The sequence below is a fragment of the Alexandromys fortis genome, unplaced genomic scaffold (genome assembly GCF_014885135.2).
Source record: "Alexandromys fortis isolate MF-2015 unplaced genomic scaffold, M_Fortis_MF-2015_v1.1 scaffold_131, whole genome shotgun sequence".
Classification (NCBI taxonomy): Eukaryota; Metazoa; Chordata; class Mammalia; order Rodentia; family Cricetidae; genus Alexandromys; species Alexandromys fortis.
In genome coordinates this window covers 469,558-486,425 of record NW_026068023.1, presented here as the reverse complement: position 1 = coordinate 486,425, position 16,868 = coordinate 469,558, and positions in this window count along the sequence as shown.

Below are 16,868 nucleotides of genomic sequence, written 5' to 3'. Positions count from 1 at the left end.
GAAGGACATCTTTATCTGACAAAAAAATTAGAAATGGCAATCTTGGAATAGTTGTGAAAATAAAGAAATTAGGTAAATGTATGGAATAAGCATTTCTAAATAAGCCTTTCATGTAACTTAAAGTTTTAAAGCTATAAAAGGTAAATGAGCTTCATAACGTTTGAGTGTTTGCTAAGTAATTGAAATTCACACTTGCCCTTGATTTCATGAAGGCCATTTTACAAATTTCGACCTAACCTTTTTCCTGTTTGAAGTACATCCTGCTGAGTTCATTAGTGTTTCTCATATGTATATGTCACATGGTCGGTTAGGACTCTGGGCGTTGGATAGTCTATAAGTAAGCTTGTTCCTGGAGAAGAGCATGCTTTCTTTCTTGCAGCCGTTTATCTGTAGATACTCATTCAGAGTTGGGGGCCTTCTGAGATTTCCCCCTTCCATCTTGGGATGGCACGTTATGTTATTATTGTGTAGGTCTTGTTTAGGTGGCCATGCTCTTGAGATTCCTTGGCTTCCACTCCCTGTCGTATATGAAAGACTTTGTAGCTGTTTCACTAGCTCTAACCATCCCCATCCCCATCCTCTGCAATGTTCACTAAGACTTAGGTGTAGGGATTGCTTGCAGATTTTTCAATGGAGATGATCTGCTGCTCTATATGCTTCTATTTTTTTGAAAATTAATTACGTACCTTTATATTTCTGAATCATGGAAGGGAGAAACATTGTCAAGATCAGATCTTGTTTTCTCACCATAAACTCTGGTCTACTAAAAATGCAAAGAAACCCACAGCTCATCAAATAACCTATACTATGTTATAAAGTTATGATTATAACATTATAAACAGATAGGTTATTATTAATTAATGTTATCACTGTGATAACTGATCTACTTGTAACTGCAGTGATAGACTTTTACTTTTGTATAGGGTCAAAGATTGAGAAGCGTAAATTCAGATTCTCCATTTCACCTTAACTATACCTAAAGCCTATGAAAATAAAGTAAAACGAAGAATTTGAAGTTAAATTAAGATTTCTATGTGAGATTTGACAGCTCACAAACTTAAAACGCAAATCCATAAATTATTTGCGATCTCTAAGAATCTAGTAAATAGTCTAATAATAAAAAGGAGCCATGTTATTGGTCATATCTCCTTACAGGAAACTACAAATGTGTATGGCATCATATATGAAATCATCTGCTACATCACAATGGAATGTTTTCATTTTGAGGAGTGTATCAGCTGATCACATACTTAGGCAGCATAATGACACAATTAGTAAAATAAATAAATGCATAAAGGTCCAGTGCAGTTTGTTATATTTCTGGATCCAGTCTAAACATTGGTTGGCTCCTCTTACACTGGATAATTCAATCAAAGAAATTGGAGTCAGAGCAGTAAATTGGACAGAATAGGCTCAGTCATTAGGTTTTTCATTTTTTAATAGTGATTATCAACTTCAGATAACCGTCAAAAGTGTATCCCTAGTCATGTGATATCTAAATGACTCCATAGCTAACCCACCATAGCCCAACAAGCTTCCCTAGATTGTACAATTAGATTCAGGTAGCCCAAGAGCTCTAGAGTCTTATCAGCAATCAAAGCAACATTTGGGTAACTGTTAGCTACTAATAAAAATAATCTTAAAATAAAAACCAAAATGAATGGATAATGAAAACCAAAACCCACAGCACCAAGGAGTCTCACAATGTGTATCTGGAATTTGTGCTGCGTAAAGCCAAGTGTTTTCAAGGTTAGGTTTGTAGGCTAGTGATCACCAGTCTGCATTCATGGTACTGTTGCAGATTATATTTTATACTATGATCTTCAAGGTGTTTCTTGTTATCTGTTTCATCTTTATAAAGCCAACTGACCCTTTTTAAAGAATGTTAGTTCAGTGCTGTGAAGTGGATACTGCCTGTGAAAACAGTAAAATATTTATACCACAGACCTGTTCAGACAAAGCCTTTCTTCCCATCTCTTTATTGCTCAAATGTGGCCTTGGCCAAGCTATTGGCACCCATCCTGTTCCCATAATGTGAGGCCAGAACAAACAAGACCAGGTCAGTTTGATACTAATGGATTACCAAAACACAGCCAAAAACTCTTTGATCAGCAACACATTTGAAGAAAAATTTCGACCTATGGAGGAAAATGTCAAAATCTTTATGCCAATCATACCACAAGTATTGCTTAACAATGAGCACCAGAATGTGCCTGGCAGGGGACTTGTGCTTTTGTTTTCTTGAACACAGTCCAGAATGTATTACACTCTAATTCTTATATTCAACTCATGGGCACAAATCTTCAACTTGATGGGCATTTATTAGTAATTATCCCCTTAGAGTAACATCTTATGCCCTTGAAATAGTTTTAGTATTTATAGAAAAAGGAAGTATTAGGAATTGGTAAAATTGTTGTCTTATATTCATTAACACTTTTTTGTGTGGTGGGAGAAAGATCAGAAAACTATTTATCTGAAAGTCTTGAAAAATGAATGACATGAAAGACAACAGGTTTCTCCACATCCCTGTCATTGGAGTCAAATGGTGAGCCTTGTATATGGTAGAGCAGTCAGGGATGGCTCATGCCATTAAGAAGAACCCATTAGCAGCTACTGCTCTTGTTTCTTCTTTTGGAGTCTTTTGAGTAGCTAGTGGTTTACTGGAGGAAGAAGTAATTTATTTTTCTACCTACCATGCAAGCTAACTTCTCAAGTACTTGACACTGTTTTTCACCTTCATGGTGTCTACCATTGTTATGTTGTTTTCTTCCATTAATAATTATAGCACGTTACTTAAGTGTTTATAATAGACCTAAGATTTAGTACTACAGAACTGCAGAATTATATTATTTGTATTACTCCTTCCCAGGTTCAGCTCAGATATTATTTCAAAATATTAAATCTGCAACGGTCACAGATTGTGAAAATGATGTTGTCATTCCATGCCATGCTACAAATATCGAGCCAGAAGGCCTCAACGACTTGTACTTGACGTGGTTCTTTGGAAAAACATTTATTTTCTCCTTTAATGGACATGAAAACAAATACAATAAAATTCCTGCATTTCAAAGTGGACGGATTTCAACCTCAGCCTTTATAAAAGGAGATGCTTCTTTGACCCTGGATAAGAATGAGGCAAAAGCGGGAAACTACACCTGTGTAGTCACAGAATTAAGCAGAGAGGGTAAACAGACGGTGGAACTAAAATACAACTGCAGTAAGTGACACGCTTTAAATATGGTTTATCTCTATGCATATACATCTGGAATCTGGATGGACCTTATGACCATGCTTGGGGATAGAGTCTTTAAGAGACACCTTGTTGCTGCTATTTTGAGGAGTGGTTTAATCCATAAAGGACTTGGTTAATATCTCCAGTGAAGGTTATTAGAAGGCAGATTTACCCCTTTTTGCTTCTTATCTGTGGAACATGCCCTTTTTTCTTTAAGTTAATGCCATGTAATATATGAGGGCCCATAGGTAATGTCATCAGAACATAGGATGTTGGCCTAGGAAGACTGATAATTTCAGAAGTATCCACAGTAGAAGAATGAGGACTTCTGTTCAGACATCTAGTGCCCAAATGAAGGAATCTGTAACGCATATGTGTATCTTCAGAGCCAGTCCAGGAGTCAGGGCAGAGACAGTCCTAGCACTAGATCTTGTAGCCAGGTGGTTCAGTCTATTCTGTGGAGGGAGGCTTACTGAAAATCCTGGTGTCAAAAAAATTAAGTTGAAATCTAATGGAGAAAGTCACACAATGTTAACTCATAGTTTATACACATGTGCATACATTTAGATATGCACTCACACACTGGACACACACATGCAAATAAATAAGAGGAAAAGGAAGGAGAAGACGGTTCAGCAGCTAAGAGGGCACCAATGCAATGACTGTGCTTTTCTCTATCATAGAAACCCTTGCAAGTAACCACATTCAAGCCACAATGGGATGCAAAGTCTATTAAAAGTGAAAAGAGCCCAAATCCTAGTACTGCAAGTGTGTTTTGAATAACGTAAATGTATTACTATTTGATGAAATGTGAAGACGGATGCTAAGAAGAAATCCCACACTAGCTCAGAATTGAGTATAATAAAGGGTTATTTATTTAGGGATAGACTCACCAATCAACAGTCCTCTGTATGAGCAGAGAACAGGAATAGAATCCAGCAGCTGGAAGAGAGAGTGAAGGCATGGCTTATAAGGGCATTTATAGTATAAGAGGCCACGCCCAAGTGGGGTGGTAACTTAAAGGCTATTGGCTGTAGGATGTCCTACAGCAGAAATGTGTACGACTTTAATTGCCCCCTTCAAAGTGAACTAGGAAGGTTTCAGTGAACAATTTGTAATTCATTAAAAGTGGCTATTGGGGTGGTGAAGTCACAAGATCTTTTCTAGATTATTTTTAATGTCAAGTCATTGCCACAAAAATAAATGTGACTAAATTAACAAGTCTGACAGAAATGAAGATATTTGAAGAGATATTGCTTGCCATCCCTTCCCAATTTGGATATCAGATTCTCAAAACAATGGGGCCCCAAAAAACTGAAATTTCCCCCCAAAACCTCATAATAGGGGAAAGAAAAGGCCGAAGTTTGTTGCTACCTTGCAGGAGTGGCTCCAGAGCTGACATGACAGGTGATGGGGCTGAAACACACCTCAACTTTGACAGAGATTATTTACTTTTGCACACTCTTTGCCCTTTACATAAACTGAATCCTCCTGCTAGTATCAGCAAGATGGACTAGCGATAAGGATTATAGAAATTCGGTATTCATTATTTATTATTTGCGTCGCCTATACTTCCTGCCTGGCTACTGGCCAATCAGTGTTTATTTAAAATATAATTGACAGAATACAGAATTGTTCCACACCAGTTATAGAAATCAGCTGGCACAATAAGAAATAAAAACAAGGAGAACACTTCAGCTAGGGCAACTGCTTTACACAGCTCACCAACCCATTTGTGGATAACCTGGTTACTGTAACAAAGCCTGAATTCAGGTCAGTTAAAGCAGATCCCTACTTTTACCAGACTCCTGAAATAACCACACAGAAATTGTATTAATTAAATCACTGCTTGGCACATTAGTTATAACTTTTTATTGGCTAACTCTTACATATTCATTTAACCCATCTCCATTAATTTGTATATTGCCACATGGCAGTGGCTTACCAGCAAAGTTTCTGTGTGTGTCTCCCATGGGGCTGCATAGCTTCTCCCTGACTCTGCCCTTCATTCTCCTAGCATTCAGTTTATATTTCCCCACCTAGTTCTGTTCCTTTATTAACCAACAATATTCACAGCATACAGAGGGGAATCCCATATCACCTCCCCTTTTCTGTTTAAATGAAAAGGAAGATTTAACTTTACCATAGTAAAATTACATATAAGAAAACATACCAAACAAGAATTAGAGTTACAATATCTATATCTACTTTATCTTTTATCATAACTAAGGAAGACTAATTATAACTATAAATTCTTCATCTTCATCAAAGACTCTAAAAGGATATACTATTACCTATGTAAACAAGAAGTACATTGCAAGCAGCTTCAAAAACTCTAGAAAATGACAGAGACATCTCGTTGCCTGGACAGTCACTCAAAGTTCTTCTATACCGTTGGGGCATCCATCTTCAGCCTACAGGCCCATAGTATCCAGTAGACTCTTCGATGATGCAGAAAATTTCAAAAACAGTTCTACCTATATTGGCATTTTGTCAGTCACTTTCTTCTGTGTCCTACAGAATGTCTAGCAGACTCATGAAGCAGAAACCCTGAAGGATGGTCTCACTTTTTGGCAAGTTCAGCAGTCATTTCTCTGTAGGTCTTGCATGTCAAGTTCATTAAGTACTCCAGGCAAGAGCAGTTTCATGCCCAAATGGCTAGCAAAATCCATAAGAAGCCTCTTCAATGCCCATCTTTCTCTTGAAGTAATTGGTGCTCCCAGGAGCAGATGTGTCTCACTGTGATGAAAAATCCTAAGTTCTTATACATTTTAAATGCAATATTCTGTAGTCTTTGAAAGGTTTGAAGAATCCCTATCTGTCTGAAATACATCTCTGTACATCTAGAAAATCTAACTAACATGACTACAAGCTTGACTATTATAGATGACTATTAAGCTATATTTTAAATTATATATTACTTTTTAAAATGAGCTGGGCAAACACAGTACCTTAATCAAGAGCAGAAATATACATATAACAAGATTGGCCTTTAATTTGCATCAATAGACTAAGATCTATACCAAAACAAATCTTTATAGTGTATCCCCCTTTATTTATAAACAAACATTTACAAACAATATTTGGGTATGGCCATAGTTTTCTCCAACTGCTTCCTGCTGTTTATTGGGTGAAGTAATTTTTGAGGGGTGTTCAAGGTGATCTTTCAGGGGGGTCTTGGTCCATCAAACCACATCTGGAAGCAATTCACAGGTTCTCATCCTCTGTAGAAACCAAAAAAAGAACCTCTTTTCCAAAGCAACATATCCTTTGACTCAAATTTTGAAGTCAAGATACCTTTAAAGTATATATGTTGGTCACTTAACTTTTTCAGGGTCAAAAAATTTAAAGAAAACACAATAATATACATAATCTAGACACTCTTTGTATGTTTTATTTGTAAGTGGCTTATTTTTATTTACTCCTTTTAATCTTTGACTGTCTGTATGCTGTCTCTTTAAAGACTTTACCTTTTTTTAAAAAAAAAAACAAGTTACTTCCTTTCATAGCTGTCTATCTTCTTTTTCTTCTCTCGCCCATGTCTACGTACATTTGTCCAACACTGTGACCAATTTAGAGGTTGTTTATGTCTGAATTTGTCTTATTGTGTATCTGTAATTCCTTACTATCCAGGAACATTTTTTAAAATGCTAAGCATGTCTTAGAAACTTAAGCTGCAGTAATACTAGGGTATATACAGCACTGCCTCCTAGCCTACCAGGTCCAGCATGGTGGAAGCTGTCTGTTCGCTGCCCCAGTTCCAAGTATGCAGTGGTTCTATGTTGAGCCATTAAGCAGTTGTAGCAGTCTGCTCATAAACTGTATTTAAATGCTCTATAGCTGGTCCTCACCAGGGTTCATACTAGCAGCATGGCTTAGGAAGCCACAGCCATTTCAAAATGGCACTTTTTTGTTTTGCTTTTTCTGCTACCACTGAATCAGGAAACCCTTTCTTAAAGGAGCTATGGCATGCTGCTAGCAAAATGTTGGCTACCAAGAAGCAATGCTTATCTCTGTTCTCTTGTATTTCTAGAATTCCTGTATAAACTCTTTCAGGTTTTAAGTAGATTTTAGTTGGCCACTTGGGTGCCAATTTGTTGTCTCAGGGGTTTGAGAACTTCTGCTTTAGGTGGGAACAGAACAATTCAATTTTATCAGCTAGTTCTTTTTCTAGATTTTTATTCTTTACTGTTTCAAAAGGTCTACTATGATATTGGGATCAGGGGCTTCATTTGACAATACATTTTTAAAATTATTTACAATTGGGAATCAGATCCTCCCATTTCTGCTAGTAGCCACCTCCATATGGCAAGCTAGGATGTGGACCTTGTTGGTGGTGCTGCTCCTGAATTCTGTACATTTCCATAAGAGGCTCTGATCTCACATTTGAGGGTGGTTGAGCTGCTACCTGCCAGCCCCAGATTATGGTTCCTTCCCAGAATGCAGACTTCAGAGGTCTTCACCTGGATTGGTGACCCTCTGCTTCCTCGTTCATCAAGATGAAGGAAGGGCTAGAGCACCTTACCCTGTCCACACCCCCACTCCAGTGGTAACTGCATTTCTGCAAAACTGAACTGGCTGGGGGAAGGTGGATGACTCAGGGTATGCAGGGTGCAAAGAATGCAAGTGCAAAGAACCCCACCCCCAGGACCTTCACATGGTTTTAGGGGCTGAAGAACAAGAGTAGGGGGGCATGGCCTCTTGTGATAAAGTAAGTGCAGATTTTATCAAAGTCCCTAAAAACAGGACTTTACTCTCTACAGTGTCAGGGTTGAGGATAAGCAAGTTTAAGGTAGGCTTGCCAGATGTCAATCAAGAAGCCACTTTTACCAGAGAGCAATTAACATTGAAAAGCAGAGAAAATGTATTCTGTGTTAGTATATTAGGAAAAGGAATAAAAACTGATTTTCTATAATCCTTATATCCAACCTATCTTCCTGATACTAACATGAGGGTCAGGTTTATGTAAAGGGCAGAGAATATTCTTAACTAAATAATCCCTGTCAAAGTCTAGGTGTGTTCCAGCCCATCACCAGTTATTGTCAGTTCTGGAACCACTCCTGCAAGGTGGCAACACACTTCAGTCTTTTCTTTCCCCCATTATCACAGATTTGGTGGAAATTTCAGTCTCTTGGACCCCATTGTTCTGTGAATCTGTTTAGTTGAAAGTCTTCATAAATGAATGATAAGGAAGACAACGGGTTTCTCCACATCCCTGCCATTTGAGTCAAATGGTGAGCCTTGTATATGGTAGGGCAGTCAGAGGTGGCTTATGACATTGAGAAGAACCAAGGGTTAGTCCCTACTCATTAACAACATCTGCTCTTGGTTTCTTCTTTCTTAACCATTTGAGTAGTTGGTGGATAATTGGCGGAAGAGATACCAGTAATCTGCACTTACCAATTGCTCTATAGCTTACCAGTATATTAAAGTACAGTAGAACTGGCCACTTGTTTAATTTTCAGTTTAAACAGTTTCCAGTTGTGGTGACAATGTATTTTTACTTGAAAGAAATAATTACATCCAAGTCTCCAAAGATATTGCTATACCTGTATGTTCCAATACAGTTTTGAGATTTATTACTGAGATATATAGTGATGTATTTGTGATATAGCTAGGAAAGAATTAATAAAAATTGTTGTTTTTCCTACCCATCATACAAGTTAACTTTGAAAATATTTGATACTGTTTTTCACCTTTCTAGTCTCTACCATTGTTTTGCTGTTTACTTCCATTAATAATTATAGCACTGTAACTTAACTATTAATTGACCTAAGATTTGGTACTTCAGAATTCTAACATTATATCAAATTATTTCCATTATCCCTAACCAGGCAATGCCCAGATATTATTTGAAAATATTAAATCTATGACGGTCACAAATTGTGTAAAGGATGTTACCATTCCATGTCATGTTATCAATTTAAATGCAAAAGACATCAAGGAGTTGTCCCTGAAGTGGATTTTTGAAGAAACTGTTATTCTAACCTTTGAAGGGCATTCAGACACATACTCTAAAATTCCTACGTTTAGAAGCGCATATATTTCCACCTCTGCCTTTTTAAGAGGAGATGCATCTTTAATGCTGGATAAGAATGAGACAAAAGAAGGAAACTACACCTGTGAAGTCAAGGAATTAAGCAGAGAAGGCAGACATACCGTGGAACTAAAATACCACTGCAGTAAGTGACATACTTTAAATATGGTTTGTCTCTTTGCATATACATCTGGAATCTTGATGGAGCTGACGACCATGCTTGGGGGTAGTCTTTAAGAGATACCTCAATGCTATTTTGAGGAGTGGGCTAATCCCTAAAGTAGTGCATTATTAATTCTGATGCCAGCACCCCACTTGTATCCAGTAGGGTGCCTTTCTTGAGTTTATGTACCTATACACATTCACACTGGAACCACGATCTAGCTTTGCTGCCAAAGTTGTGGCCTTTTATAGAAGTTCTTATATGGCAGTGACTTTGTTTATGTCTTCATAAGAGTTCTACTGTTACATTTTACTCAGGACTTCATTTTTAAAGGATAATCAGGTTTTGCTATTCATTTGTATGTCTTTATGTTCTCGGCATGCTATAAGATATTTTCACCAAAAGATGTGATAGAGCTCTAAGTACCTAAAGAGAATAAAAGACTAATCACTAAAATCAAGCATCTGATCTCAGAATATAATAGTAAATCCAAATTAGTTTTAAATTAATGGGATTTTCAATTTAAGATTTGTTGATATAACATTAATCCAATTAAAGCAAGCATATAATCGATATTGCTAGTGTTAAGAAAAACTTGAGTACTTTCACTAATATTGTTGGATCCTGAAGATCATAAAATTGCAAATTTCCTTGATGAGAGAGAACACAACACTGCAGGTTTCTCTGTTCTAGGCACATCTATTTGTCTTTTAAGTTTTCTAAGTAAATGAAAATCAATTTTGCCCTTGTTTTCATGAAGGCTGATTAATATATTTCAACCTCACCTTTTCCCGGTTTGAATTCCTTCTGTATCTCTCCAACTCAAAATCATGTCTTTTTTATTATTTTATTCATACATACACACACACACACACACATGAGCGCACACACACAGACATGCATGCATGCATGCATGCACACTCACACATAAAGCTGAGTTCATTAGTGTTTCTCATATGTATATATCACAAGGTCAGTTAGGACTCTGGACATTTGATAGTCTATCAGGAAGCTTGTCCATGGACAAGAGCATCATCCCTTCCTTTCTTGCAGCCATTTACCTGTAGATCCTCATCCAGAGTTGGATTCTTCTGCGATTTCCCACTTCCATCTTGGGATTTCAAGTTGTATTGTCACCATGTTCTTGAGATTTCTTAGGTGCCACTCCCTGTCATATACAAAAGACTTCGTTTGTAACCATTCCACTTCCTCTAACATTCCCCAACCTCCTTTTCTGCCATGTTTTCTAAGCCGTAGGTGTAGGTGTTGCTTTGCAGAATTTTAATGGAGGTGGGTACTCCATGTTTCCTACTTTTTTCTGGTTTGCCACTCCAATGGGATTGGCTGGCCTCACACTCATTTCACCATGAGTTCCCTGACATGAAAGACTGTGCCATTCTGGAACAGAAAGCCAAAATAAACTTTTCCTCCATTAACTTGTTTTTTCGGGATATTTTATCACAGAAACATGAATAAAACAGACAGTCTTGTGGTATAGCCTCGTCTATTCTTATAAAGACAGTTTTTTATTTATGTTGTAAAACAATAATAAAGAGGAGTTAGTATTCCCGGCTACAGTACAGACACTGCAAACTCTGACATCATAGATAGCCTTCTTCTCACTTTAGAAGAACCCTGCTCACTTGCTCAACAGAATACCAGACTGTCTACCACCTTTTTTACATCCTTCATCTCAGAGACTTGTTCCAGTGCCTTATTGCTCAGTCTTGTATCCTAGATCTTGCCTCATCATTGAATCCTTCCCTTTAGCTTGCAGTCATTATTAAACTATTCATAATAAAAAAACAGACATCTAAAATTTTTTTTTAAAAATATTGTGCCTTTGTCCCTACTTCAGCTCTTACTTTTTGGAATTTATTACTGTGCCAGAGTTTCATTTATGTGTCCTCTGCAAATGCATATCTCTGTTTGCTTAACACTGTGTGTAGAGGTCAGAGGTTAACCTCACCTTGGTTATTGTTCCGTAGATACTATCCACTTTTTCTCTTCATTTGTTTATTTAAATTTTTTGATTACTTTTGTGTTTTTCTCTAATGAAAAACTCACAGCTTGAAGGGTTTGGAGAATGTAGATAGATATCTATGTTTTTTTCCTGGATTTCCTAACATTGGGGTGGCTGAAAAGCTAGAGAACTGGAAACAGTGAGCAATGGAAACCCCCAAGGTTACTGAGGATAACACAATTCTAGGAGCATGAAGAAGTTCCAGCTCATTATACTAGATGCCACACTGTCCAGATTTCTGGTGTGGCTTAGGGAGTCATTCTTAGATGTTTTCAACTATTATTTTCTCCTCCATATTCTCAAAAGGTCACCCACACTTTGCTCCCATCCTCCTCATTTAAACCATGCTATACAGAAAAGCAAATTGCTTAAGAATAAACACCAGAGTATGCCAGACAGGGAACTTGTACTTTTATTTTCTCGAACAAAGTCCAGAATGTATTCCAGTGTAGATCCTTACACTCAGTTCATGGGCACTTATCTTTAACTTAATGGTCATTTATTAGTAATTGTACTCTTAAAGTAACATCATATGCCCTTGATTTTGTTTTTAGTTTATATAGAAGAAGGAATTATCAAGAATTAGCAAAGTTGATGTCATATACTCATTAGCACTTTTTTGTGTGGTGGGGGAAAGATTAGCAAACTATTTAGTTGAAAGTCTTGATAAATGAATAATATAGAAGACAACTGGTTTCTCCACATCCCTGCCATTTGAGTCAAATAGTGGGCCTTTTTATATGGTATGTAGTCAGGTATTGCTTATGCAATTAAGAAGAACCAAGGGCATGATTGAGCATTCCTTGGATATATACCAAAAGTAGCATTATTGGGTCTTGAGGAAGACTGGTTCCTGATTTTCTAAGAAATCACCACAATGACATCCAAAGGAGCTGTAGCAGCATGCAAGGACATGTGCTCAACTATGTTCATAGCAGCATTATTTGTCATAACCAGAACCTGGAAACAACCTAAATGCCCCTCAACCAAAGAATGGATAATGAAAATGTGGTATATTTACATAATGTAAATACTACTACACAGTACTACGCAGCAGAAAAAATTAACGACATCTTGAATTTTGCAGGCAAATGGATGGAGCGAGAAAACGTCATTTGTAGTGAGGTAACCCAGACACAGAAAGACAAGTATCACATGTACTAACTCATAAGTGGTTTTTAAACGTAAAGCAAAGAAAACCAGCCCACAAATCACAATCCCAGAGAATGTAGACAACAATGAGGACACTAAGAGAGACATACATAGATCTAATCTACATGGGAAGTAGAAAAAGACAAGATCTCCTGAATAAACTGGGAGCATGGGGACCTCGGGAAAGGGTTGAAAGGGAGAGGAGAGACAGGGAGGGAAGCAGAGAAAAATGTAGAACTCAATACAAAGAAGAAAGAGGAGGAGGAGGAGGAGGAGGAGGAGGAGGAGGAGGAGGAGGACGAAGACGACGATGACAACAACGACGACGACGACGACAACAACCAAGGGGTTGTCTGTACTCATTAGCAGCATCTGATCTTGGTTTCTTCTTTCTTAGACTTTTGAGTAGTTAGTGGATTATTGGAGGAAGAAATAGCAGTAATCTACATTTGGCAATTGTTCTGTAGCTTTAAAGAAATGTCAGAGCAGGAGAATGCCAGTCAACTGTGTATAATCCTTGTGAGACTTGCATAGAAATTGTCTTCTGCTTTCTTTTTGCAGTGGGAAATAGCTATGGATAATACTTTTCCTTGATGTACTTTAAACTATTTCATCCAAGTAAAAAGATAGGACCTTATTGATCAGAATTACCAGTATATTAAAGTACAGTTGACCTGGCCACTTATTTAATTACCAGTTAAAAAATTTTCCAATCGTGATGACAATATATTATTACTTGACAGAAATGTTACATTTAAGTCTCCAAAGATATTGCTAAACTACTATATTCAAAAAACAGTTATTGCATTTATTACTAAGATATGTGGTGATGTATTCATAATATTGCCAGGAATGAATAAAAAGTTGTTGTATTTTTCTACCCACGATGACAATTAACTTTGAAACTATTTGATACTGTTTTTCACCTTCATGGTCTTTTACATTGTTATGTTATTTGCTTCCATTAATAACAACAGCACTGTTACTTAAGTATTTGTAGTAGAACTAAGATTTTGTATTACAGAATTGCAGAATTATATCAAACTATTTGTATTATCTTTTCTCAGTTTCAGTACAGCTATTATTTAAAAATATTAAAACTGTGATGATCAGAGGTTGTGAAAAGGTTGTTACCATTCCGTGCTACGTTTCCAATATAAAGGCAAAGGACACCAAAGAGTTATCCTTGAAGTGGAGCTTTGGAAAAACAAGTATTTTAAACTTTGGAGGAGATTCAAACAAATACACTAAAACTTTTAAGTTTAGAAGCGCACAGATTTCCATCCCAGCCCTTTTAAAAGGAAACGCTTCTTTGATGCTGGATAGGAAGGAAGTGAAACTGGGAAGATACACATGTGAAGTCAAGCAGTTAAACAGAGAAGGTAGACACACCGTGCAACTAAAAAAGCACCGTGGTAAGTGACACACTCTAAATATGGTTTGTCTCTTTGCATATCCATCTGGAATCTTGAGGAAGCTTGTAACCATGCTTGGGTGCAGAGTCTTCAGGAGACACCTTGATGCTATTTTGAGGAGTGGGTTAATCCTTGAAAGACTGGATTAATTGTCACCAGTGAAGGTAATTGTAAGGCAGATTCACGCCCCTTTATGCTTTTTATCTGTGGAATGTGCATTTCCTCTTTGAGCTAATGTCATGTAATATATGAGGGCCAATAGGTGATGTCATCAGAACAGGTGTGAACACTGGGCTGGGGAGGCAGATACGTTGAAGAAGTAACCACAGCAACAGTATGAGGACTTGTGTTTAGACCTCTAAAACACAATTAGACCCAATTAAAAGACAGAATCTGTAATGTATGTGTATTTTCAGAGGCAGTCTAGAAGTCAGGTGGTTCAGTGCAAAATGACCAAGAGATGCTCATGTATTTGTGGTCCCCTCCTGGTATAATTTAGTTGGTTGCAGAACCTCTGAGAAGTACAGCCTAATTAGTAAAGAAGAGGAGGTCTCTAACGCTGTAGTTGTCTTTGGTTCTGGCCATGCACTCTACATTCTGGTTTGCTGACATCTAAAGCCCCACCTCCACCTGATCCAAGCTCTGCTTACTGAGCTGCTTCACTACCTCAACTGCCTTCCCACGAAACTGAACCAAAGGAAAATCCCCATCCCTTAAGTTGTTTCTGCCAGTTAAATTGTCAGAGGAAAATGTATACATGCAACATTTTCATCATTAAGATAATTGTTTTGTCTGATTTTCCCTTTTAGTTTTTTTCACATTGAAATTCACTCCGCGCATTTGTTTTGTGGTTGTCAGAATTTGGGCTATAGGTACCAGGCTCATAGACTTTGCATTTTATTTTACCACCATAAAAATGACTTTCTTTCATATGCTTTCCTTTTGCTCTTTCTTTTTCCCCCATTTTCTTCTTATTTTTCTCTCCTTTTTTGATTTTTATTATATATTTTAGTATTTAAAGTAATATTTAAATCTAAAAATTTTGATCATATTTGTCCCTTTTTCTAGGTCCTTCCAGATGCTCTTCCTAATCCCAAGAAATTTTAAGTTCTTTCTTAAAAAAATAGCCCAATAAACAAAACACTCAAAACCAAGAAAACAAAACCAAAACCAAATGAAAAAATCAAACAAAATACCTGCTTGTATGCACCCACATACATACATACACCCCTCAAAAAAAAAAAGAAAAGAAAAGAACAAACTGTGGAACCATTATATGTTGGTCAACTACTTCTGAGCATAAGACCTTTCCTGGGTTGATATACCCAGCATCACTCCATTGGAAAACATTGATTTTTTTTCCCACAAGGCAGGCATAAACCACAGTACATTTATTAACTTCACTCTAGTGACTAAGTTTTCGTTTATTTTTTCAAATATCACAAAATAAAATATAGTAAGTTAAAACCAAATCTATCACATTGAAGTTAGAGAAGATGAACCAACAGAAGAAAAAGAGCCGAAAAGAAGGCAAAGAATCAGAGACCCTCTATTTTAGTCACGAATTCCATGAGATCACTAGCCGGAAGTTTGTTTATACACAGAGGATGTGCTGTGCATCCGTGCAGCTCCTATGCTTGTTGTTTCAGCCTCTGTGCATTCCTAGGTGCTTTGCTCACATTGATTTTGAGGGCCTTGTTTTCTTAGTGTTAATTTTTCTCTTTTGGGAGTGTGCAGAGCCTGGTCCTGGACCAAAGATAATAGCACATAAAAGCCAAGATCTATGTAGGCACCAGCTCAATATCTCTATCTTCAATGGGTTATGTAGGAGTTGTCCTCAGCAACAGAACCTTAATGCCAGCAACCTACAGTCTTGGCAACAGCCTGGGTTATTAGGAAATCCCATGGGAACCCTTTTGCCAACAGTACAATTATTTATAAGCCAATCCCAGTACCGGAAGCTTCATTTGATGACAAGAGATTTCCTGTTGGGACTGTCTTCCCCATTACTGGGCAACTGGGCAGTTTCATTTTGACTCTCTCTCTCTCTCTCTCTCTCTCTCTCTCTCTCTCTCTCTCTCTCTCTCTCTCTCTCATTTAAATAGTACCCTTCAAATGCCTGTTAGTTTTTACTGTCTCTCCTTGTATTCCCTCCTACAATCCCCTTTTCCCTTTCCACTTGATTTTCCCACTCCAGCCCACCATCCATTCATATCTATCTATCCCATGTCTCTTTCCTAACAACTGTTCCCTCTAGTCCCTTTCTTTATATCTAGCCCCTGTGCGTCTGTGAATTGTAACTTCATTATCATTGACTTGACAGCTAATATCCACATGTAAGCAAATACATAATGTATTTGTCTTTCAGAGTGGCATACCTCACTCAGTATGATTTATTTTCTAGTTCCACCCATTTGTCTCCAAATTTTATGTCTCATTTTTATTGCTTTTATTGAGCTATATAATTTTCCTCCCTTTCTCTCTCTTCCCTATTACCCTTTCCAATTATCTCCATGCTCCCAATTTACTCAGGAGGTCTTCTCTTTTTCTACTTCCCATGTATATTAGATCCTTGTATGTCTCTCTTAGGGTCCTCTTTGTTGTTTAGGTTCTCTGGGGTTCTGAATTTTAGGATAGTTTTTCTTTGCTTTATGTCTAAAAGCCACTTATTAGTGAGTACATATTATATTTGTCTTGCTATGTCTGGTATACCTCACTCACTATGTTGTTTTCTAGATCCATTCAATTGCCTATAAATTTCAAAAAGTCATTTTTCAGCTGTGTAGTACTCCATTTTCTTTACCCATTTTCTGATGTCAGTTATTTTTTGTATTAATCTTTTTTTT